Here is a 24,965-nt window from a genome sequence, read left to right as displayed (position 1 = left end):
ATTTAGATCTGCTTCATATGTGAATCTAGAGGCCTTATTTATTACAGTGTGTATGAACATTTTGAGTAAATTAGCTTTAATAATAAATTATTGCTGCCCAAATGAATCAATAAAGAGAGGTATGAGTAATAACTATGAAATTCCTTGCTTGGCTGTTTTGTAATAGTGAGATGGAACTCTACGGTGAGCTTCTCTGGGCTGTAGCTGATGGAAGAAGATCCTGTTTTTTCTTTTAAGTTTATGTATGTAAGCAATCTCTCCACCCAATCTCGGGCTCGAACTCACGACCCTGAGATCAAGAGCTACATGCTCTACCCACTGAACTGGCCAGGTGCCCCCAGATCCTATTAATTAATCATGGGCCTCCTGACTTTTCAGTGACCCCACTGCTAATCTAATCTAAGTATAATACACTGAGTCCAGAGATACTAGCTTGGCTCCCTGGAGAACACACAGAAAGAGATTCTTTGTTTGTTTGCTTGTTTATTTATTTATGTTTGAGAGAGAGAGAGAGAGAGAGAGAGAGAGAGAGAGAAAGAGTGTGTGTGCACAAGCAAGGGAGAGGCAGAGAGGGAGAGACAGAATCCCAAGAAGGCTCCGTGCTCTCAGGGCAGAGCCTGATGCGGGGCTCAATCCCACCAACCAGGAGATGGTGACCTGAGCCAAAATCAAGAGTCATACATTCTACCAACTAAGCCACCCATGCGCCCCAAGAGGTTAATTCTGCTTAATGACTCCTCCCTTCAAGAAACATGTAGCTATCATGCTCTGTTTCTCTCTCCTTCAAAAATAAATAAACATTAAAAATTTTTTTAAAAAAGGAAACATACAGCTAAATTGTGGCAATATTTCTTCCTTTGATAGCTAATTTATCTTTTAGTTTCTCTGATACTGAAAGTGCAAATTTTATTTCTCCTCTTCGTGCATAAGCTTGCACTCATTCTTTCTTTTTGCCTGTATTACACGTGGCAAATTCCCTCATTTGTCTTAGCTTGTGTATAAGCTCTTCTTTGACATTACTCTTTTACAGAATTGCTATGCAATTCCCCGTTATGACTCTCTCGATCTCCCTTACAGTGTTCTATTTTTATTCCTTGGTACTTGGTGCCTTCTATCAAATCATAATCAAATCATACTCATAATTTATGTATTTATAGTGTTCTTTGTTATTTTATGTCCCCTCTCCCCCTACTAACCTTGCTAAGATATAAGCTACATAAGGGCAGGCTTCTTTATTTTCTTCATGGATAGATTTCAAGTGTCGACAACAGTGCCTGGCACATAGTTGATGCTCTACAAATGGTTTTTGAAAGTATGAATGAATGATATTTCCCTTTTTCTTTCTATGCTCTTTTCTCAGTCTGTACTTTAAAGATGTGTCTCCCCTGGAATTTTGGTTATTGCTTCTTTTTCCCCATCTGTAATGTTCAACTGTTGGGATTTCTTCTTCTTTGGATACTAAAAACATGCTCGAGTATCTCTCCTTCCAAAAAAAAATGTATATTGAGCCTGCCTTTATATTGAACGTCCTCTCACTACTTCCTGACATCATAAAGCTTCTGGAAAGGGTGCACCTGTTTTTGTTTTTTAAATGTTTATTTATTTTTGAGAGACAGAAAGTCAGAGCATGAGTGGGGGAGGGGCAGAGAGAGAAGGAGACACAGAATCTGAAGCAGGCTCCAGGCTCTGAACTATCAGCACAGAGCCTGATCGCGGGGCTCGAACTCACAAATCATGAGATCATGACCTGAGCGAAGTCGGACGCTTAACTGACTGAGTCAGGGTGCACCTCTTTTACCTCATTCCCCCATTCAGTACTCTACCATCTGAGTTCTCTTTGGGCCACAGAACTGAAATATCTCCTGCAAACTATCATTTGTTGTCTCTTAAGCCTCTTTTCATTTTGTCTCTTTGGGGGGCTCTAGTGGTAATAGCTATTCCCTCCATCTTGAAGGTTTGTCCCCACTAATTATATATATATATATATATATATATATATATATATATATATTTTTTTTTTTTTTTTTGAGGGAGAGAGAGCACAAGAAGAGGAGAGGGGCAGAGAGAGAGGGAGAGAATCCTAAGCAAGCTCCATGCTCAACGTGGAGCCTAATGTAGGGCTTGGTCCCATGACCCTGGGATCAGGACCTGAGCGGAAATCAAGAGTTGGATGCTCAACCAACTGAGCCACCCAGGCGCCCCTTCCCCATTGATTTCTGATACTGTTTCGGTTTTCTTCCTGCTCATGGAGTACACTCTTTCTATCTCAGCTGTGTCAACTTCTCTATCTGCCCCTTGAGGTGTTATGTTCTTCAGAATTTAGGACCACCCTTTCTTCTTTCTTTGCACACTCTCTAGCCATTTCATCCACCCCTGGTGTTAGTTACTACAAATAACCCAGCTTCACACTTGTTTTGCCAAGTTACTATTGAGTATTTCCAATAGTTAAAGGCTCAAAAGCACTTTAACACAACAGACGTAAAATGGACCTCATTAATTTTCCAATCCCTATGCTCCCCAAACCTCATCTTTCTGTTTTCAGGTGCTTACCTAATGGCAGTCTCGTCCACATAGTTTCCCCAGGTAGAAGCATCAGGGTCATTAGTGAATCCCCCCTTATACCTAAATGACTCATTCAGTTGTTGACATTTTTTTTTTAAATGTTTATTTATTTATTTAGAGAGAGCGAACAGGGGATGGGCAGAGAGAGAGAAAGAGAGGGAGAGAGAGAATCCCCAGCAGGTTCCACACTCAGCTCAGAGCCTGACTCTGGGCTCAATCTCATGACTCTGAGATCAAGACCTGAGCTAAGGTCAAGAGTCAGATGGTTAACTGACAGAGCTCCCCCAGGCACCACAGATTTGGGGTGTATTTTAAAGGTAGAACCAATAGGTTTTGTTGATTAGTTGGATATTGAAGTGTGAGAAAGAATGAAATGAAGAATGATGCTAAGGTGTTGGTCCTCACACCCACAGGAGGGGCAGAGTTGTTATTTACCAAGATGGGCATAATCACCAGAGGAACGTGCTGGACAGTAGAGTGGGGATGGAGTTGGAATCAGGAATTCAGTGGATGATATGCAGTCTCAGACATCTATTGGGCATACATGTGGGAGATGTTGAGCAGGTAATTGACTGTTACAGACTGAAGATAAGAGAAGATTCATGGCTGGAAATAAAAATTTATGATTCTTAGTTGTATTGATATTTAAAACTTTAGGATTAGAGGAGATCACTCAGGAAAGGAATGTAGGAAGAGAACAGTTCTGAGGAATCACTCTCAGGGATTCCAATCTCTAGGGATTCAGAAAGTAAGGAGAATCCATGAAAGGAGGCAGAGAAGGAACAGCTTTTCAGGAAAAGGAGACCTAGGATGTGTGGCATCCAGAAGGCAAGGGAATAAGGTATTTGAAGGAGGAGGCAGTAATCAGATGTGACAAAAGCTATTGGTAGTTCAGATAGGATGGGGACTGTGAATCGATCACTAGACAGAAACTGGAAAGTCATTAGTTACCTTAGCAAGGGCAATTTTAGTGGAAGATTGGAGAAATAAAGCATAGTTGGGGTTGGCTGAAGAGAGACTGCATGGAAAGACTATAAACAACCCTTTCAAGGACATCTTTTGTAAAGAGGATCCAAGAGCTAGAGCAGTAACTGGAGGGGTACAGGATTAGAGGAGAGAAGAGATAAGGCAGTCAAGAAAGAGGTCAACTGGAGTAACCATGTTCTTGAACTAGCAAATGGAAATGGGATACAGTACCCAAGAGAAGGAGTTGGCCTGAACAGAAGCCCAGAAACTTGGAAGCCTGCTGCATAAAAAGATATAAAGTTATAGAGGCATCCAGGTCTTGTCATGATGCCCTTTGAAGAATAGGTGAAAAGTTTTGAGTTTATCATAAAGGATATAGGGAACCATAGTGTATTTAGAGCAAGAGAAAGCTATGATTTGAGAAATGCATTGTTCTGACTATGGACTACTCTCAGGCCCAAAACTATACATGAGTAGCTCACTCTGTGATTCCCTTCTTCCAAGTGACTCTCCTCCAGATTCAGCCCTTCCTTTATTCATTTTACTGTAGCTAAATCATTTCCAATTGGTTTTGCTTTGTTTTTGTATTTTATCCCAAGTTGATAGTTGTTATCTGCAAAAATCGGGTCTAGTCTGTTCTACTTGGCCATGTTGGAAGCAAAAGCGAAGTTTCTTATAATCTTGACAACACATGCCAATCATATGAACTATTCTAATGAAGGCACATTTTCTAGACCCTTTGGCATTTTCTGTGGTCTTCCAGATGCCAGTTGTTGGTGGCCCTTCCAAGTTAGAGTGCTTTCAGTAGAACATATCATGGCAGTAGCACACTTTTCAACCAGATGACATTATCAGGAATTTTACTGTAGTTTTACGGGTAGACTGGACATTGAAAGGAAAGACCCAAGTACTGACAATAAACTTGTTTTCTAAGTCATGTAGTCTAAGGTAGACCTTTGCTCTGATACCTGATTACATTGCTTTTAAATTCCATAGCACTTGATGTTTCCATGGCTAATTTGACAAGGTCACTTTGTGCACACATGCTACATGACCAGTGATTCCCCATTGAGTATATAACATTGCTTCAATTATGTTTCTTGATTTATCTTTGTAATGACTAACAGGTATAAGCCACATATAGAGCCAAATGATCAAAGCATTATCCCTGAAAAAAATCAATTTATATTTACTCAGCTTGCTCAATCAATGTTAAATTAAACCAAATCATGACATAGAAAATGAAAGCTGGATAATACCAAGCCACTGATTCATTCAAGACAAAGCTATTTGAATCTGTCTTAAATGGGGTGGTAATTTTTTGTTAGGTACTCACGTGATGGCTTGAAAATCATGTTGGTCAATATAAAATTTTCTAAGCTTCCTGCATGTTCAGTGTAGCTTGTGTACAAAGTATCAAGTCTGTGTGGGTTTTGACAACAATAGATTGGAATGAAATCTATTTCAGGTGAAAATGGAATGATTATTAACTGAGGACTCAAGGGAATGCTAAAAATGATAGGCTCTTTATTAGACAGGACATCAATCGACGATATGGGGAGCTTGAAAGCATTATCATAATATATTAGGAAGCCAGCAGTGTGGCTGAAACACCAGTTTAGACCTCAGCTTCACAGTTCAGGACAAATAGACCCATTATCAGCTGAGTGCTCTAGTGTGCTTGTCATGGTTCATAACAGAGAACAGAATGGGAAGTGTGTTCTTCTGTAGAAATTGATTCATTAACTCAGTAATGAAGTAAAAAAAAAATGTATGTGTCAGGCAATGTGCTGAGATTAGTAAGACATGATTAAGTGACTTGAGATTTAGTTGGAAGTGACAGCATATTACCAAAATGTACCATCTCCGGTAGTAAGTAGGTCCACGGCAGAATGCACCAGCTAGGGGGGCTATGAGGGAAGAGGTTAATGGATCTGCTAGAGCTGCAGGGCAGGCAGAGGCTCAGGGAGGTCAGGGGTGAGTTACTGTTTATCAGGCATCTGTGGCACGGGAGGGCACTGCAGACACAAAGAGCTTTTGGAGAGGTGCCAGGATGGCTTCTCCAAGGACATGTCAGTAGTTGAGGTGATAGATTTTGGGGGTAGACAATAAGCCTGGAAGCAAGAGTAAAGGTCATATCAGGTGTAATTATTTAGGCAGTAAAGGAACAGGTTAGAGTCAGAAGGACCCCCCAGGACAGGCACTGTGGTAGGGGGAGAGTAGAGACTTTGGAGTAACTGGTGTCCTGATTCCACCGCCTCCAACCGTGTGTGAACTTTGTCTCCTTACTTACTGTGTTTAAGCTTAAATTGCACAGTTTAGAAGAGAGCTGATGTGGCTTCTGCATCCTCCACTGTTATCTCATCTAACTCCTCCCTTGTTCTCTGGGCTCTAACTACCCTGGAAGTCTTTTCCGCCTTCCAAGGAGCAAACCTCACTCCTGCCTCTAAGCCTTTGTTCTTGCTGTTCCTCAGCTTAAAGGCTCTTCATCCAGCATTTTGGGGTCTTTTTTTTTTTTTTTAAAGTTTGTTTATTTATTTTGAGAGAGACACAGAGAGATCATGAGCAGGGAAGAGAATCCCAAGCAGGCTCCATGTTGACAGCGTAAAGCCTGATGTGGTGCTCAAACTCACAAAACCATGAGATCATGACCTGAGCTCAAATCAAGAGTTGGATGCTTGACTGACTGAGCCACCCAGGCGCCCCTGGGATCTGGCTTCTAACTCATCATTTAGCTTTTGGCTCAAATTTCCTCTCCCCAGAAGGGCCTTTCTTATCTGCCTTCCCTAAAGTGGTGCCTTCTACCTCTCCTCCCCACTGTCAGTCTCTACCTCATGTCTCAGCTCCTTCTTGCTCTGATCATCATCAGAAATTGTCTTGATTTATGATTGACTTGGGTATTTATTTCATGCTACTGGAATATAAGCTTCAGGATACTGTCTGTATCTCCATACACTCATTTTTCTGGAGGTAGTTTCTACAACTTTCATTTGAATCTTAAGGTGGCCTGTGTTCCCAATAAAACACAGCAATCACTGATTTAAATCCTGGTAATTCACTCCTTTTGTCCAAATAAATCTCTAAAGGCTCAAATATTTAGATATTTTAAAAAACGAAACCATGAAGATTCTAGAATTGCATTGCCCAGGGTGGTAGCCACTAGCCACATGTTGCTATTTACATTATAATTCATTAAACTTAAATAAAATGGAAAGTTCACTTCCTCACTCGAACTAATGACTCAACAGCCCCTGGGGCTAGTGGCTACCATGTTGGATTAAGGCAGGTATAGGATATTTCTGTCCCTGGGAAGTTCTATGAGACAGCCTAGGTGGATTTACTTACAGTCTTACAGAAAAAGCTTTTCAAAGCAGTCAAGAAACCTAGAAAGGGAAAACTTTGATACATTTAATTATTTGAAAAGTAGAAACTCCTGCATAGCCAATTGTATCATCAAAAAGAAAGACAAAATCACAAAGGAGAAAATACCTGCAACTTTTATGGCTGATTAAAAAGTTAGTTTTCTTAGGTTTATAAAAAATTCACATGATTAAAAAAGTAGAAGAAAAATGACTTGATTGAAAATGTTAAAGAATATAAAGTCAAATGTTGAAGACTATGGAAGGATGTTTAACCTCATTCATTATTAAAAATGCTTAGGTTCAGGAGCACCTGGGTGGCTCAGTCGATTGAGCAACCAACTCTTGATTTTGGCTCAGATCATGAGCCCCAGGGTCATGGGATTGAGCCCCATGTTGGGCTCTGCACTGACTGTGGAGCCTGCTTGGGATTCTCTCTCTCCCTTTCTCTCTCTGCTCCTCCCCCTCCTCTCTCTTTCTCTAAAAAACAAAACAAAACAAAAAAAACCAACCCCCCCAAAGCCCCCAAAACCTTCAAACAATAGTGATGTGCTATTTTCAATCTATTAAATTGTCACAAATGGTACTAATGAATATATAGGAAGTTGCCCTGTTGAATGGTATGTGTTCCTGGATGAAATGGAGGTTCTAAAGTTAAGAATGAAGAGCAAGGAATTAGAATATATTAACTGTTTTGCTCAGGGGCTCAAGCTGCTATCACAAATATACCACAGTGGGAGGTGGGGAGGGGGTTAAATAACAAATACTTATTTCTCGCAGTTCTGGAGGTTGGGGAGTCCAAGATCAAGGTGCCAACAGATCCAGTGTCTACTTGAGGGCCCGCTTCCTGGCCTGTGGACAGTTGGGCTCCACCCTCATGATCTAAGCACCCACGGAAGTCCCCCACCTCCTAATATAATCACACTGGGGTTTAGAATTTCAACATAGGGGGGCACCTGGGTGGCTCAGTCAGTTAAGCATCTGACTTTAGCCTAGGTCATGATCTCACCATTTTTGAGTTCCAGCTCCACGTCCGGCTCTGTGCTGCAGCTCAGAGCCTGGAGTCTGTTTCAGATTCTGTGTCTCCCTCTCTCTCTGCTCCTCCCCCACTCACACTCTGTCTCTCTCAAAAATTAACATTAAGAAAAAAAAGAATTTCAACATAGGAATTTTGAGGGGCTACAAATATTCAGTCCTTAATGCCAACATTGTTTGGTATTACTTAAAAAAATTTGCCCAACAGGTACCATATTATATACACGATTCTATACCTTATATTTCATTTCATATTAGATTTCTGAGAAGATTCCATATTAACCCACGGGTATCTAGTTCATGTTTTATAGCTGTATGGTATTTTGTTGTGCTCATGTGCCTTAACTTATTTAACTCTTAGTTGTAGACATTTGTTTGGTGCTCCAAGGGTCGCTCATGATTCATGGTGGTTCCATTCCTACATACCCTTCTCCTGCTCTGATTCCCCTTGCCAGCTCCCCTAACCCTAGCGTTTGTGTTAGGAGTTGGTTTATGACCCTGCTAATGGGACATGAGAGAAAATTAGCATAAGACTTCTGGAAAATGTTTGCTTCTATGACTAAAATGGATACTAACTGGAAATGGTCCCTCTACCACTGGATGTGATAACTCTATGTATGTGTGTGTGTGTGTGTGTGTGTGTGTGTGTATGTATGTATGTATTCATGCACAGTGTGGGACCCAACACAGAGCTTGAACTCACGGCCCTGAGATTAACACCGGAGCTGAGATCAAGAGTTAGATGCTTAACCAACTGAGCAACCCAAGTGCCCCAATAACTCTTTTTCAATATCCATCTTGAGGCCATGATACAAGCCAGCCTAAGGGACCAAGATCATGTGCCAATAATGACAGAGGAGAACTATGGAAAATTCCTGAGTCCTTGAGGATGTTGATGAGCACTTAATTGTTCCCAGAGCTAACTTATTTCCATACTCTTGTTAGCTGGGAGTGTAAGACATTTCTATTCCTTTAAGCTGATTGAATTAGAATTTTCTACTTGTGGCCAAAAGAATCCTAATCTATATAGTTGGTATATATGTAGCTTTTAAAAAAACATTTTATTCTGGAAGCTTCATAGGGTCACAAGAGGTCTCAAAAATAGTGTAGACTGCATTCCCTTTATCTAACATCCCTCAGTGGTAACATCTTGTGTACCTGTAGTACACATCAAACCCACAAAATTGACAATAGTACAATATTACAGATCTTATTTAGTTTATGTACATTTCTGTGTATGTGTGTGTTTCTGTGTGTGTGTGTGTGTGTGTGTGTGTGTGTGTGTAATTCTATGGAGCTTTATTCCATATTTATATTTGTGTAGCTACCACCATAATCAAGATATAGAGTTGATCCATCAGCACAAAGGATCTCCCTCATCCTGTCCCTTTATACCCTACCCACCCTGACAGCTCTATATGTTCTTAGCCTCTATAGTTTTGTCGTTTTGAGGTTGTTATGCAAGTGGAATCATATAGTACAGGTTTTTAAGACTGATTCCTTTATTTATCTAAGCATAATGTCTTTGAGAATCATTCAGGTTGTTTCATGTATAAATAGTTTGTTCTTTTTACTGCAAATTATGTTCCATTATATGTTCCACGTATCAGATTTGGTTGAGCCATTCATCCAGGAATGTTTGGTTGTTCCCAGTTTTTGCTATTATACAGATTCCATGAACATTTACATGTAGGGTGTGTGTGTGTGTGTGTGTGTGTGTGTGTGTGTATTAATGTAAGCTTTTATTTCTCTGGGATAAATCCCCAGGGGTGTGATTTTTGGGTCACTTAATAAGTCCATGTTTAATTGTGTGAAAGAACTGCCAAACTATTTTCCAGAGTGGCTGTACCATTTTACATTTTGTCCTGTGACATATGAGAGCTTTGATTTCTCGGCAGTTACCTGCATTTGGAATTACACTCCGTCTGTCTTGTGTAAAGGTGTTCTAACAAGTATGCAGTGATATCTCGTTGAAACATTTTTCATGTTTTCAATGGATGCATAGAAATTATTAACAGTGGTTACATCGAGGGAAAACAGTTTGAAAATGAGAGGGAAGACTAGAAGTTTTATTTGTGCCTTTTCCATTTTGTTGGGATTTTCTTCTGTGCATGTTCACTAGGTCAGCAGGATTGTGGGCCACTGTTTTGGTTTTGTCTTTATGTTTCTGCTTTAAAATCCATAATAAATGTTTAAAAATTCTGATTGTTATTTCCAGCTGGAAGTGAATGTCTGCATACCTCCCTCAGTGTTGACACCAGAATTAATGTCAGGGAAAAGCTTCAGGCTTCTAATAATGTTGGCTGTCCTGGTTTTACATTTCACTGTCTTAACACTCATTTACCCAAACTGAATGTAATTGTTCCCTGGTGACTACAAATTTGCCAGATTACATCCTGTTCTAGACATGACTCCATTTGTTGCCTTCTGAAGTCACACAAAGCAGAATATATCTTCTTGTTAAATGCCATGCTTAATAGCGTTTTGGAAATTAATTGCTTGTTTTTTATGCAACTGAAAGGGAATGCAGACCACATTGTGTCCTGTATTGCTTTCCTTGAAGTTTGTTTGTTTCCCCCACAATACGTGTCTTCACTCTTGATATGATCATTTTAAGAGCAATGCTTCTACTTCATTGGTTTTTTTGAGTAAGGTCACCTAAAAGTAAATGTGTAAACACTGGTTTATATGCTATCTGAATAATGAATCTCAGAAAGGCCTGCAAACCCTCTGAATTCATCAGAGACAGAAAAAATGCCTAATCGAGCACCACAAAAGGAACAGAAGTGGAATGAAGTAGGACCAGAGCGTATCTGGTGGGAAGAGTGCATAATAGCTGGGCAGAATCACTTCGGCCATCTTGAGAGTTGTCACCTTTCGACTGAATGGGCTGGTTGGGTGGGAGACCATGCTAATTTTTCACATGTGTGTCAGTGTCTTTTGGCCAGGTCCCAGCAGGAGCACACCTGTAGTAAAATGAGTTAGGTTCATTGCCCATTGCAACGAGGGAGAACACACACTGTGGGGGACTCTGGGTGTCTTCGTGTAAAAGGATGTTAATTAACATCTACTATAGGAGTTGAGTTTTTACTGGGTAATTTGGCAGAAGGACTAAAGAAGCTGGGCTTTTATCTAAACTGTCCGTCAGAAAGCAGTAGCAATTCTATAGTTGGATATCGAAATCTTACCTATTGAGAAATTGGGTATCAAAATCTTACCTATAGACTAGGATGAGCATAGAGCTCTAACAGGTAAAGAAATAGCCATCCCTCATCCTAGCCAAGAGTGAGGGTGACTGTGGGTAGCACTGTGACCTTAGGTAGCACTGTGACCTTAGTTTTGTCTCTGCTTAGGGAAAATTAGGTAGTGGTCTAGTTTTGTCTCATTTAATCCATAGTCTCAGAGTAAGCTTGTCTGAGGTTGGCACGCTGTGAGCTCGTTAACGTTCCCTAAAAGGATCACATGGCATAGCTGTGGGTGCCAGACCAGCTTCTGAATGTCAGTTGCAGCTCCTATGTTTTCTTTCTCAAAGGTTGAAGCAACCATACAGTAGTTTGCTCTATGGACCATAGCTTGGTGCACTCAATACTCATGTGGCTTTTAAATATATTTCATTTATATGCCATAGCTTTTTGACCTGGTGTGCAAATATGTTGTCATTATTCCAAGGTTAAATGCAAACATAAAATGCACGACTTTCCCATCATCCTGGAAGTCAGTCTCCAGAGCCTGTCTGATCCAGCCTTCTGCCTCCGGGCTAAGCTGCCCATAATGACTATGAAAAATTGAAGTCTTTTCTGCTTTTAATGATCTAACTGAAAGGGAGAAAATTCCACTACTGCCCTCAGAAGTCCATAGACTTCACTCTGACCCTTTGAAAATGTTTTTCTATTCCCTCCTCCATGGAGATGCTCTCTCTCCTGTGTAATTGAATTCATTTCCTGGAGCAGGCATTAGGACTAAAGACTCAAAACCAGGAAGGCTTTGCCTTGAATCTGGACAGCTGGTCTGTTTTATTTTGTATATGTTGTGTGTAACAGAGAGGAGAAAATTGATATAAAATTCATCTTTTCACCTCCCTCGAAGAAGTGGAATATTTGGCCACACTAGCCAACAGTCTGGTTGGAGCTAACAAGTGTTCTTTTAGGTTATCTGGAGATTGCCCTAGTCCCCACCCCTACCCCCAGCCTATGCCACTCATACGCGTTTCCTGCCCAAGTGTCATAACTTTGAGTTTTTGTCCTGGTATAGACTCCTTTTCTTTGATGCTTATACATATTTCTCAAAACAGGCTATGGATTATCAGGTGGTCTATGGGGAATATTCAGTGTTACCCAGTAAACATAATAGACCTTGCTAGAGTGTTCATTGTGCTTTAGGATTTAGAAAACATCATATTATTAAAAAATTTTTTTTTGATGTTTGTTTTTGAGAGAGAGAGAGAAAGAGAGAGAGAGAGAGAGAGAGAGAGAGAGACAGAGTACAAGTGGGGAAGGGGCAGAGAGAGAAGGAGACACAGAATCTGAAGCAGGCTCCAGGCTCTGAGCTGTCAGCACAGAGCCTGATGTGGGGCTTGAATCCACAAACCATGAGATCATGACCTGAGTCGAAGTCAGATGCTTAACTGACTGAGCCACCCGGGCACCCCGAAAACATATTATTTTTATATTAAGCCAAGTGTAGATATATTATGGAATATAATGGAGAGTGGATTTAAAGGTCAATCTAGAAATTAAAAAAAAAATCTTGCTTCAGAAAGTTGCCTCAGGCTCTGTCCCAGACCAACCCATGGGATGGTCACTGAAGAGAGGTGTGTACCTTCCTCTTTGCCATTGGAGTCACTTTGGTAGAAAAGTTATAGAAGCGCAGTACTCATGTAATTATCTCAAGTTTATCTTTTTCTATTTATGCAGACTTTCAGAACGTCACATAAGTTTTGAAATGGAAGGAAATGTAGATGTTACCTAACTTTTAATTAACCAGTTTATTAGGAGTATAAGAGACTTACCAGTACAAAAACCGAACTGGCAGAGGCAGAACCCAGATATCCAGATTTCCAGTCTTGTCCTATTAAATATATAATTGCTAAACATGATAATAAACAGAGGTATACATACTATTAGGTAGTGCTACTGTCTCGTTGATTTGATGGTTCTACTTGTTAATTATAGAATGGCAGACTGAAAACGTATGTCTCAAAGAAATTCCAACGTAGATCGTATGACAAATCATTTTTGTTGATGTGTAAGATAAATGACTTCAAATAAGACTCAAATGGAAGTCTCTTGTTCCTCAAAAGAACAACGTCTTTGATTTTATAAGTTGGCACCTTTGGATAGTTTCAACCATGAATCTGCAGTCATCTGAGGCACAGTAATTTCCAGACAGAGAGAATGAGAATGCAAGAGAGCAAGCAAGCAAGTATTAGAACTAGAAGCTGACTTTTCAAATGTAACTTGTAATATTGTGCCCACCTTTGACAATATAATGAAAATGGCATATTTATAGATCAAACTTCATGCTTCTGATATAATGAGTCACACATTTGTTTTTCTCCTTTATTTATAGTCTCTTGCAACCTATTCTTGTTGTGGAGTCAGTGGTTGGATTAAGTGTGCATACCTACAGTTGAATAGTACTTGGAAAAATTTTGAACAATATGATATTACAACAGAAAGAATTGGATAGATTAATTGTGGTTACAGAAGCCAGAGTCTGACTTGTAGAGGCAGTTAACAGATCTCAGAGGAGCAGCTGTGAGCTGTACTTGAAGAGTTGATTTCTTGGCAAATCTCCAATGGCGAATTGTTTTCTTCCCCTAAATTCCTTTAGTTATTTATATCAACTGCTATGATGGATCATAATTACTTTGTCTTGAAAGAAAATGATTAATAACTACTGCCAAAAATACCTGATGCATAAAGACTGTTTTACATCATGTGCAATGTTGAAACTTCTATATCCTTCATAAAAGACTCTCTGTTATGAAGCGTGTTGCTATAATAATTACGCTTGAAGAATATTCATTGTTGCTTGCTTTTTAAAAAATTTTTTTTTATAAAGTCAGTAATGTCACTCAGTTGGGTAGGAGCTCCAGGAACTTACTGGATCCAAACATATGAGTTGCCTTTTGTAGATCAAGGTGGTTTGAATATTAGTAATTTCATATGATTGAATCCCAACTTTTTGATTGTCTTACTTGTCATATTTGTGTACTTTAAGGAACCTTATATTCGACATATACAAGAACAAAGTCATGATCTTCCCTTGCAAAGCTGGTGTCCCTGCCTTAGGAGATGTTACCACTGTCGATTCAGCTCAGTAAGCTGGAAACCTGTACCCCATCTTTTGTACCTGATACTGTGAAATTTTGCTCCTGTCTATGCCTACCACTGCTTTTATGCCCAACCCTGTCGCTAATTGTCATTTCCCCAGATCGCGGTATGCCATATTTCTTGCCATCATTAATCTTATGTGTGTACTGCACTGCCTACTTAGAATACTCTCTGCACATGTCCGTTACTCCCCTCCTTTACCACATAGACTTTTATTCACGTTTTAGAGTGCTTCGGCCTTAATACCTTGGGAACGTCTTTATGTTTTCACTAACATATGTCAAATTTTAATATTTATCCTGGAACTTTCCAGTATTTGCCTCAGTTTTTTTTTTTTAGGTATTTGGTGGAATTCTTCACATACAGTAAAATTCACCCTTTTCATGTGGATAGTTCAATGAGTTTTGTCAAATGTATAACCACCACTACCATCAAGATCTATAATATTTTCTTCAGCCCCAAAAATGACTTATCATACCTTTTGCAAATCAGTCCTCTCTACCCATCTTTCAGCCTTTGATAACCATTGGTGTGATTTTCTTCCCTATGGTTTTGCTTTTTCCAGAATGTCAGATAGATGAAATATGTAGTATATAGCTTTTATTGTCCAGCTTCTTGACTTGGTGTGTTGGTTTTGAGATTCATTGATATTTTTGCTTGTATCAGTAGTTCATTCCTTTATTTCTGAGTAATATTCCATTGTATGATTATACTACGACTTGTTTATCCATTCAGTCTGTTCATTTGTTGATAAATATTTGGGTTATTTCCAGTTTCTGGCTTTTAGAACAAAGCTGCTGTGAACACTCACATCCCAGTCTTTGTATAGACATATGTTTTCCTATAGCTTGGATAAATCTGTAGCAGAGGAATGCTGAGTCACATGGTAAATGTAAATGTCCTTTCATGGGAAACTAGCCAACTGCTTTCCAAATGGTTTATGATATTATACTATTTCGCATTTCCATCGATAGTACCTGGAAGTTCTAGTTGCTCTGCATCCTCCCCAGTAGCTGGTACCAAAAATCTCTTAAAATGTAACCATTTTAGCAGTGTAATTATACACACACACACACACACACACACACACAGACAGAGACAGAGACAGAGTATTTATTTATTGTGAGACACAGAGACAGAGTGCACACAAGTGAATGCTCATGCATGAGCTGGGAAGGGGAGGAGAGAGAGAGAGAATCCCAAGCAGGCTTTGCTCTTCACTATCAGTGCAGTCTGACTCCAGACTCTATCTCACAAACTGTGAGATCATGACCTGAGCCTAAATCAAGAGTCAGATGCTTAACTGACTGAGACACCCAGGTGCCCCAGTATAGTGATATTTTATTGTGGTTATTAATTTGTGTCTTCCTAATAAGTAATGATGTTGAGTGGCTTTTCATGTGTTGGATTTGTATACCTTTTTTGATAAAGTATGTATTCAAATCTGTCCATTTTTTTCTGAGTTGTCTTCTTATTAGTGCAAGAGCTTAAAGAGTATATTCTAGATACAAGTTTTTTTTAATATATAAATCAGATTTTTTTGTCTAATATTTTTACAATGTGTTGTACATTCATGTCAGCAGTATATGAGAGTGATGATTTCTGCACATCCTCGTTAACACTTGGTATAGCCACGCTTTTTAATTTTTGCCATTCGGATAAATGTGTGTTTCCAATAGACTTTTATTTTTTTTAGAACAGTTTTGATTTACAGAAAAATTGAGAAGAGAATGCAAAAAGTTGCCATATACCTTGCCTCCAGTTTCCACTATTACGAACTTCTTACATTAGTATGGTATATTTGTTACAACTAATGAATCAATATTGGTAAAGTCCATACTTCATTTAGATTTCCTTAGTTTTTCCCAAATTCTGTTCTAGGATGCTATGTAGAATACCAAATCACAGTAAGTTATTATGAATCCTTAGCATCCTTTTGGTTGTGAGATTTTTTTAAACTCTATTTTAAATTTGCATTTTCCTAAGAACTACTGATGTTGAACATCTTTTCATGTGCTATTTGCCATCTGTATGTCTTCTTTGGTGAAGGGTCTGTTCAAATCTTTTGCTCATTTTTTATTGTTTTTTTTTTTTTATTGAATTTTGAGAGTTTTTTTTTTTTTAATATCCTAGGTACAAATCTTTTATCAGATATATTCTTTGCAAAGCTTTTCCCCCAGTCTCTGGCTTGGGCTTGTCATTTCATTTCTTGAACAATATCTTTTGAAGGATAAAAATTTGCAGTTTTGATGAGGTCCAATTTATTGGTGTTTTCTTTAAATGGCTCATGGTTTTTGTGTCTTTTCAAGAAGCCTATGCCTAACCCAAGGTAAAAGCAATTTTCTCTTTTGTTTCTTCTAAAAACTTTATCATTTTAGTTTTTGTATTTAGGTCTTTGGAAGCATACTAATGACAATCTACATAACAGTTTGAGTTTTATATTTGATTTTGTGCAGTTGGACATTTATTTTCAGATCAGTTTTACATCTACACAACTGAAAGGTATATATTAAAAAAATTTTTTTTAACATTTATTCATTTTTGAAAGACAGAGAGAGACAGAGTGCAAGCACGGGTGGGGCAGAAAGAGAGAAAGACACAGAATCGGCAGCCGGCTCTGAGCTGTCAGCACAAAGCCCGATGCAGGGCTCGAACTCAAGTACTGTGAGGTCATGACTTAAGCCAAAGTTGGACGCCTCACCAACTGAGCCACCCAGGTGCCAGGAAAGGTATATATTTTAAATATCAGTGACTTGGTATTTTTTCTTTTACCTTCCTCAGTTCATGGATTGCCTATGACATGGAAAGTTCTTTTGTTGCATCCACACGACTCCTGAAACAGAATGCTACGGGCACCAGTGACAGTCACAACAAAGTTTATTACAATGAGAGGCAAGGCCGACCAATCGGGACCAACACTCTTGATAAGAGTGCGGCCCCGAACAGCCGGGGTACAGAGTTTTTATAACCGATCACATCGTTTTATCATCACCTGAGAACAGAACAAAGAAACAATTTCCAGATGAGTTAGAAACAGTTGCCTAATGAGGTGTTTACTTTAGACTTTCTGCCTCTAAGTTGCAACCAGTGGATCTCCTTGACCCTGCCTCTGATGCTCTTTTCTTTGAACTTTTGCTTCCTTAATTGGTGAAGCCTAATTTACAAGAGTATGAGGCGTAATTTATAAGAGTAAAGCAAGGCTGTTATCTCTTAACCTTCAATGTCAACACAAAGCTGTTATTTTTCAAGCTAAGCATTAGCCCTACACTACAATTTAACCCTTACACTTTCCAGGCCAACATTTTTGGAATATATAAATACTATGTGTCAATCACAGTTCCTTTGTTGAAAACAACAGAAACTAACTCTGCTTCTTTTTTTTTTTTTTTTTTCTCCTGTCAGGTAGCAGTTTATTTTTTTTATTTTTTATTTTTTCAAGTTTTTATTTAAACTTCTGTTACCATACAGTGTAATATTGGTTTCAGGTATAGAACTTAGTGATTCATCACTTACACACAACACTCAGTGTTCATCACAAGTGCCCTCCTTAATACCCATCACCCATTTAATCCATCCCCCTTGCCAACCTCCCCTCCAGTAACCCTCAGTCTGTTCTCTATAATTAAGAATTTGTTCCTGGCCGACCCTTCTTTTGTTCTCCATATGTTCATCTGCTTTTTTTCTTAAATTCCACACGTGAGTGAAATCATATGGCCTTTGTACATATAGTATTAGCATATTATGAAACCAGTTTCTATAGCTCCAAACTGTCATTATAGAAGACAATGAGAAAATAAGGAGAAGAATAATATTCAGAGGCTGTAGTATTTGTTTAATATGATGCTACACACATAGAATGTGTATAACATGTAGGGTGGCACGCACTTAAGAATTTTAAAACCACAAGAATTACTGAGGGAAATTGACTGTTGAGTATCATTTTCAAGTTAGTAAGATAAAAATCTTCATGAATCTCTTGAACGTTAAAATTTTCTCTAGACACTGTCAGTTGAAATTAGAAATACTAGCATTTCTGTCAACAGATATTGTTAAACATACAGCTTATAAACCTGGAAGTATTGTCAATAAAACAATATGAACAAATGAAAAAAATGTAAAAATTATTTTGGATCTTAGATTTTAATCCCAAATTTTCAAGCATTTTAAATTTCACAAAAATGAAGAATGATATTTTATAAAACTACTAATTTATCTTACAGTTTTTTAATGTTTTTTTATTTATTTTAGAGAGAGAGAGAGAGAGCATGAGCAGAGGAGGGGCAGAGAGAGAGGGGGACAGAGGATCCAAAGTGGGCTCTCTTCTGACAGCAGTGAGCCTGATGTTGGGCTCAACCTCATGAACTATGAGATCATTACCTGAGCCTAAGTCAGACATTTAACCAAAAAAGCCACCTAGGTGCCCTTATCTTATGTTTATATAAGGGTTTAGATAAGTTACATACACGTGTTTGTGTGTGTTTGTGTGTGTGTGTGTGTGTGTGTGTGTGTGTGTGTGTGTGTGTCTTATATGGCTTCCTGGAAGACTGTAACTTCAAGTTCCAGGTGGAGAATTATTTTCCCTTCTCCTAATTTTGGTCCTCCAGATCACAGTCCTACCTGTCTACACACTTTCAAAAATATCCTCACATCCATCACTTATATCCTGTAATTACTGATAAACCAAGTACCAATTGAGATTTAGATTCCCTATCATTTTGTTCTACTAACGTCATAAAATTCTCTTTTCCCCTTATTTTAAAGTTTCACCTTACAGATTTTTTTTTGAAATTTATTGTCAAATTGGTTTCCATACAACACCCAGTGCTCATCCCAAAAGGTGCCCTCCTCAATACCCACCACCCACCCTCTCCCTCCCACCCCCATCAACCTTCAGTTTGTTCTCAGTTTTTAAGAGTCTCTTATGCTTTGGCTCTCTCCCACTCTAACCTCTTTTTTTTTCCCTTCCCCTCCCCCATGGGTTTCTGTTAAGTTTCTCAGGATCCACATAAGTGTGAAAACATATGGTATCTGTCTTTCTCTGTATGGCTTATTTCACTTAGCATCACACTCTCCAGTTCCATCCATGTTGCTACAAAGGGCCATATTTCATTCTTTCTCATTGCCACGTAGTACTCCATTGTGTATATAAACCACAATTTCTTTATCCATTCTTCAGTTGATGGACATTTAAGCTCTTTCCACAATTTGGCTATTGTTGAGAGTGCTGCTATAAACATTGGGGTACAAGTGCCCCTATGCATCAGTACTCCTGTATCCCTTGGGTAAATTCCTAGCAGTGCTACTGCTGGGTCATAGGGTAGGTCTATTTTTAATTTTTTGAGGAACCTCCACACTGTTTTCCAGAGAGGCTGCACCAGTTTGCATTCCCACCAACAGTACAAGAGGGTTCCCGTTTCTCCACATCCTCTCCAGCATCTATAGTCTCCTGATTGGTTCATTTTGGCCACTCTGACTGGCATGAGGTGATATCTGAGTGTGGTTTTGATTTGTATTTCCCTGATGAGGAGCGACGTTGAGCATCTTTTCATGTGCCTGTTGGCCATCTGGATGTCTTCTTTAAAGAAGTGTCTATTCATGTTTTCTGCCCATTTCTTCACTGGATTATTTGTTTTTCGGGTGTGGAGTTTGGTGAGCTCTTTATAGATTTTGGATACTAGCCCTTTGTCCGATATGTCATTTGCAAATATCTTTTCCCATTCTGCTGGTTGCCTTTTAGTTTTGTTGATTGTTTCCTTTGCTGTGCATAAGCTTTTTATCTTCATGAGGTCCCAGTAGTTCATTTTTGCTTTTAATTCCCTTGCCTTTGGGGATGTGTTAAGTAATAAATTGCTACGACTGGGGTCAGAGAGGTCTTTTCCTGCTTTCTCCTCTAGGGTTTTGATGGTTTCCTGTCTCACATTCAGGTCCTTTATCCATTTTGAGTTTATTTTTGTGAATGGTGTGAGAAAGTGGTCTAGTTTCAATCTTCTGCATGTTGCTGTCCAGTTCTCCCAGCACCATTTGTTAAAGAGACTGTCTTTTTCCTATTGGATGTTCTTTCCTCTTTGTCAAAGATGAGTTGGCCATACTTTTGTGGGTCTAGTTCTGGGGTTTCTATTCTATTCCACTGGTCTATGTGTCTGTTTTGGTGCCAATACCGTGCTGTCTTGATGATTACAGCTTTTGTCAGGTGACAATTTAACTCTGCTTCTTAAAGCTAAGGCTAAGCAAATAATGTATTGGAAGAGTGTGAAGGAGTTGAAGCACTGGGCTTTACATAGAAGGAAACAATTAGCTCCAAAAGGTCTTGCAAATATGAACTACTCTATTGTCTTGCCCAGTCACTTCCAATGCAGTAAATCATCTGCAACCATCTTGCTGTCTGGAGTAGGGTGGGGGTAGAGGAATATTCTATTTATCCTCTCAAAATTAAAAATGGAGGCTAGGAAAGGACCAGGAAATGACAACCATCACCTGGCTTAGCTTGGTCATGTGCCCACTCATTGGCTAAGGAAGGATGCCCTCATCAATGGTCCCATTAGACTTTATTCAGCAGGGAGAAAGGCCCTTCCCTAAAAGGAATTTTGGATGTTAATGCTTAAAGGAAGGATGGGTATTGGGAAGCCTCAAACAACAAATGTTCTCACTACATAACATGTTGATTTGAAACTCTCCTTTTGGTTTGTGCAGTGTGTGTGCGTGTGCATGCACGTGTGTTCTGTCTTGTATACAGAAACCAAATGATTTGTATATAGGTATACCCATTTAAATGAAAGCATCAGTCTGGTCCAAATGTATCACTGAAAAACCAACTGGAACTTCAGATTTAAGAGAGAAACTATATTCTAGAAAGAGAAAGAACTGGGAGCCAGGACAACTATATCCCAGTTGTTTCTCCGAATAGGATAGTAACTAGGTATGGGATCTGGTCAAGTCATTTAATCTATTTGAGTCTCAGTTTCCTTAACTGTGGAATAAAATCATTAAACTACATTCCGTCTAAGTGCTTTCCTGCTCTAAATTCTGTAATTTTTTTTTTCTGGCAGAGTGATTTATTGGGACAAGTAAGGAAGCAGAGGAGGTGGGACTGCTATGCAGAAGACATAAAGGGGCTGTAGAACTACATGAGGGGAGTGCAGGAAGCCAACAGAATGCAGATACAAGAGGAAAATGTCTAGAGTTGGGTTGAGACTGCATTGAGGTTGGGCTGCATTGAGGTGCATGGAATGCAAAAGGGAACTGGTTATCTTTGGGCTATGACAGTCAATACTCAACAAGGGGCAAAGACCTAGCTGGTCTCTGGAAACCACAAGCAGCTCTGGGTTGGGGTCTGCAGGAGCAAATAGACATCATGCCTAGATGTTCCAGAGGATGATGACTGTGACCACGGAGGTGGCCATGAAAAGCAGGTAGAGGCGGAAGAGCAAGGTGTCCATCATGTGGCTGAACTACACCCACAGACTGACCAAGTGTGGTTTCTGAATCTCTTCTTTCTGCTGGGCCCTTGATGACCCAGGACACCCATTTAACTGCCTATCTGGGACTTTGCATCTTCCCCACTAACTCCACAGGCTCCTTCACACCAAGTGGTGGGCCGGGGGGGGGTGCCCAAGGATTTATTTCTCTTCAGGGGTGCAGTGGGGCAGCACTTTGTTGGGCAGGTGCAGTAAAAAGGCAGAGAATGGAGCCACCGAGGCATGGGTGGGGGCTGGGTGGTGGCCAGGTGCAGCAGGTAGGTGATAAAGGTGGTCTCCAGCAGGCTGATCACCATCAGGGACAGACATAGGGCAAAGTAAACACTGATGAGGGAGGTACCATTGGTGGGAAGTAAGTCATTCATCAAGAGCAGGAAGACATTGTAGCCCAGCAGAAGGGTTATCTTGAATGGGGCATGATTCCCAATTTCTGCTGGCAGCTAGAAGCTGAGGGCAACCAGAAAGCCACTGGGTACCAGAAGTTTATGATATAGAGTCTGGGCCTCCACCTGATGGCCACATAGAACATATAATTCTAAGGATATCAGACGTGCAAATGTTATCTGTCCTTGTGTTAAGAACAGTAGATAACAAGAAGACAATACATAGAGACGTACATAGGCACACTAGGTTGCTGGGAAAAATACAGGAAGCCCAGTTAAATTTGAATTTGAGGTATCAACAAGTAATTGTAGACCTAGCACAAGTTATCACACATAATAAATATTATTTGTTACTTATCTCAAATTCAAATTTAAGTGAGCGTTTTGTATTTTTACTTGCCAAATCTGGCTACCATAAGATAGAGAGACTCACACACAGAAAAAGAATCAGTTTGTGGGAAGAACTGGAAGGAGGTACTTGGACTAGAATTATTTATGCAATTCCTCCTTTAAAAAAAAGTTTACTTATTTATTTTGGGAGAGAGAGAGAGGCAGCACAAGTGGGGGAGGATCAGAGATGGGGGCAGAGAGAGAGAGAATCCCAAGCAAGCTCCACTCTGTCAGTGCAGAGCCTGATGCAGGGCTCGAATCCACATACTGTGAGATCCTGACCCGAGCTGAAATCAAGAGACAGACGCTTAACCGACTGAGCCACCCAGGTGCTCCTATGGAACACCTTCTTAATTGAACGTTTATAAGCTTCAGTATAGTTTTTACTTGAACTCAAGGGGTTTTCTAAATGAAATAAAATCCTTTCCCTTTATTTTAAGACTATCTTGTTCTGCTCTCTTAAGAAATCATGATTTAAAAAAAAGAGAAGAAATTGTGATTTTTTAGTTCAAGCAAATCTTTCTCATTGACCTTCATGAATGAATTTGCTGATTGTGCTATCCTATACAAGTGCATGTTAGGTCTTCACCTGGGGCATAGATGTATTTTTCTAAGCAGCTTTAGTGGGTTGCTGGCTGAATGAGTATTTTGCCTTGGTGAGAGACAAGGTTGACTCTATCAATAAAACACATTGGCTTTCTTAATCTCTTTTGTTTTGTGCTCTTGTGCCTATTAACTGACATGATGATCTCAGAAGCTGCTTATCCTTCATCACCTTGGCTTTGATGGATATGTTATGTAATAAGTCCAGACCTTCAGCACTGAGTAATCACTTCCTGCTTATGAAGGTTCAGTAACTACATAGCAGTGATTCTGTTGATATATGGGTCCTTTTTCTTTGGTGCTTACTACATGTACCAAAATGACAGAATATCTTTATTCTGTCTGTGTAATTTACCACTGTTTGTTTTAACTTTGACATATAATGCATGGAAGCTAAATCTGAACATGGGCTTCCCATTTGTAAGTCAGATTCTAGGTGCTTTGAGGGCATGCGTGCTTTTATGGACAAAATTCAACTCATCCTTGACAAGAGTACATTCTCTTTCGGTATGGTTCTATGGTAAGTACAGATGGTAATCTCTCAACAGTCTATGCCTTTGCTGTCAGAAAAGTCAGAGCCATAGTATAGAATGAGGAAATGATTGGCTCCTGACATAAAAAAGGGAATACACGTAAGAAAAGTTGCTTGATTGTATTGGAATTCAGTTGGAAGAGTACATGAACTTGGGGACAGTGATGTGGAGATTTTTTTGAATATTCTAAAACAGAATTTGTTAGTGGTTCGGTAAACAAATCAAAGATTCCACAATTCCTTCCCTAAATTTGTTTCTGAAAATCATGGCTGGGAGAAAATGCTGAGCCGTAGGTTCATATGTTTCCTAAACATATTAAGTAGATTTCTTGCTTCTCTCAACTTGTTGATCCATGAAGTGCTTTTAGTATGTCTTCTCGAGAGTTCTAATGTTTTTCCTGCTCATGCATTGAATACAGTGTATTTAAGGCTATTTTTAAACTCTAACCCTGAAGTTTAATAAGCCTTCAGTTTCTGCTCTTACCATCTTAGTTTATATTTTATTTTTCTCCCATCTGTTTGTCTGGACATTCCATGTAGGACTAGAAGGAGGGGACACAAGAACCTTATTTCTTACCCATCAGAAAGGTGTGTTGTTTCGTGTCTGACATAATGATCTCAGGCTGTGGGTTTCCCTCCAAAGAATGTCATGCTCTAATAGAATTGTTTCTTGATATTTCCCCTCTTTTACCCCCCACTGTTCCTCATCAGAACTTATTTATTCCCGTGAGCCCTATTCAATCCAAGCCTTAATAAGTAGCTGGTTAAAAGTTGGTTCTCAACTCAATCCATTTCTTTCTGTCTACGCAGACCTCTCCCTTCTTCTGCCTGCTTTACCTCTCACTTGGGGTACTGAAGTAGGCCTCCAGCAGTCTTTCCATGGCCACCATCCCTCCTTCACACCCTCACCCCAAAAGGCATACCCAATGACCATGTTGAACCCCCATGCGAACACTTCTTTTCTGTCTCTCCAACAGGAAATGCCTGATTTTCCAACATTTCTTTGACTCATGGGTGAGGAACCCAGTGAGATAACAGAGTTGGTTCAAAGGATATGAGACACAGATGTGTCATTGAAGATCAGTAGAAAAATAAAAGCAAAGAAAACTGAAGTAAATGCTAAGCGAGATACAATATGGGTAAAACACCACAGAGAAATAAAACCATAGCCTTTGGGAATATTTGCTCGCCCTGGCAAAAATCCATTTGTCAGTTCTCTGCAAATTTATCTCTCTGTTTACAGAATGTAAAATGCCTGGGGTTTAGTCAGTGGTAAGTGGAAAGTGAGTTACGATCCCTGAGAATTGGATGATTTTTAGGCAAGC

General features: G+C 39.5%; 1 pseudogene; it reads right to left on the bottom strand.

Moving 5' to 3' along the window:
• Nucleotides 1-21,612: 21,612 nt before the first annotated feature.
• Nucleotides 21,613-22,261, bottom strand: LOC132680459 (5-hydroxytryptamine receptor 3E pseudogene; annotated as a pseudogene).
• Nucleotides 22,262-24,965: the final 2,704 nt, after the last annotated feature.

This window comes from Panthera onca, chromosome A1 (genome assembly GCF_046562875.1).
Source record: "Panthera onca isolate mPanOnc1 chromosome A1, mPanOnc1 haplotype 2, whole genome shotgun sequence".
Taxonomy (NCBI): Eukaryota; Metazoa; Chordata; class Mammalia; order Carnivora; family Felidae; genus Panthera; species Panthera onca.
This window is presented reverse-complemented; position numbering and strand designations above follow the sequence as displayed.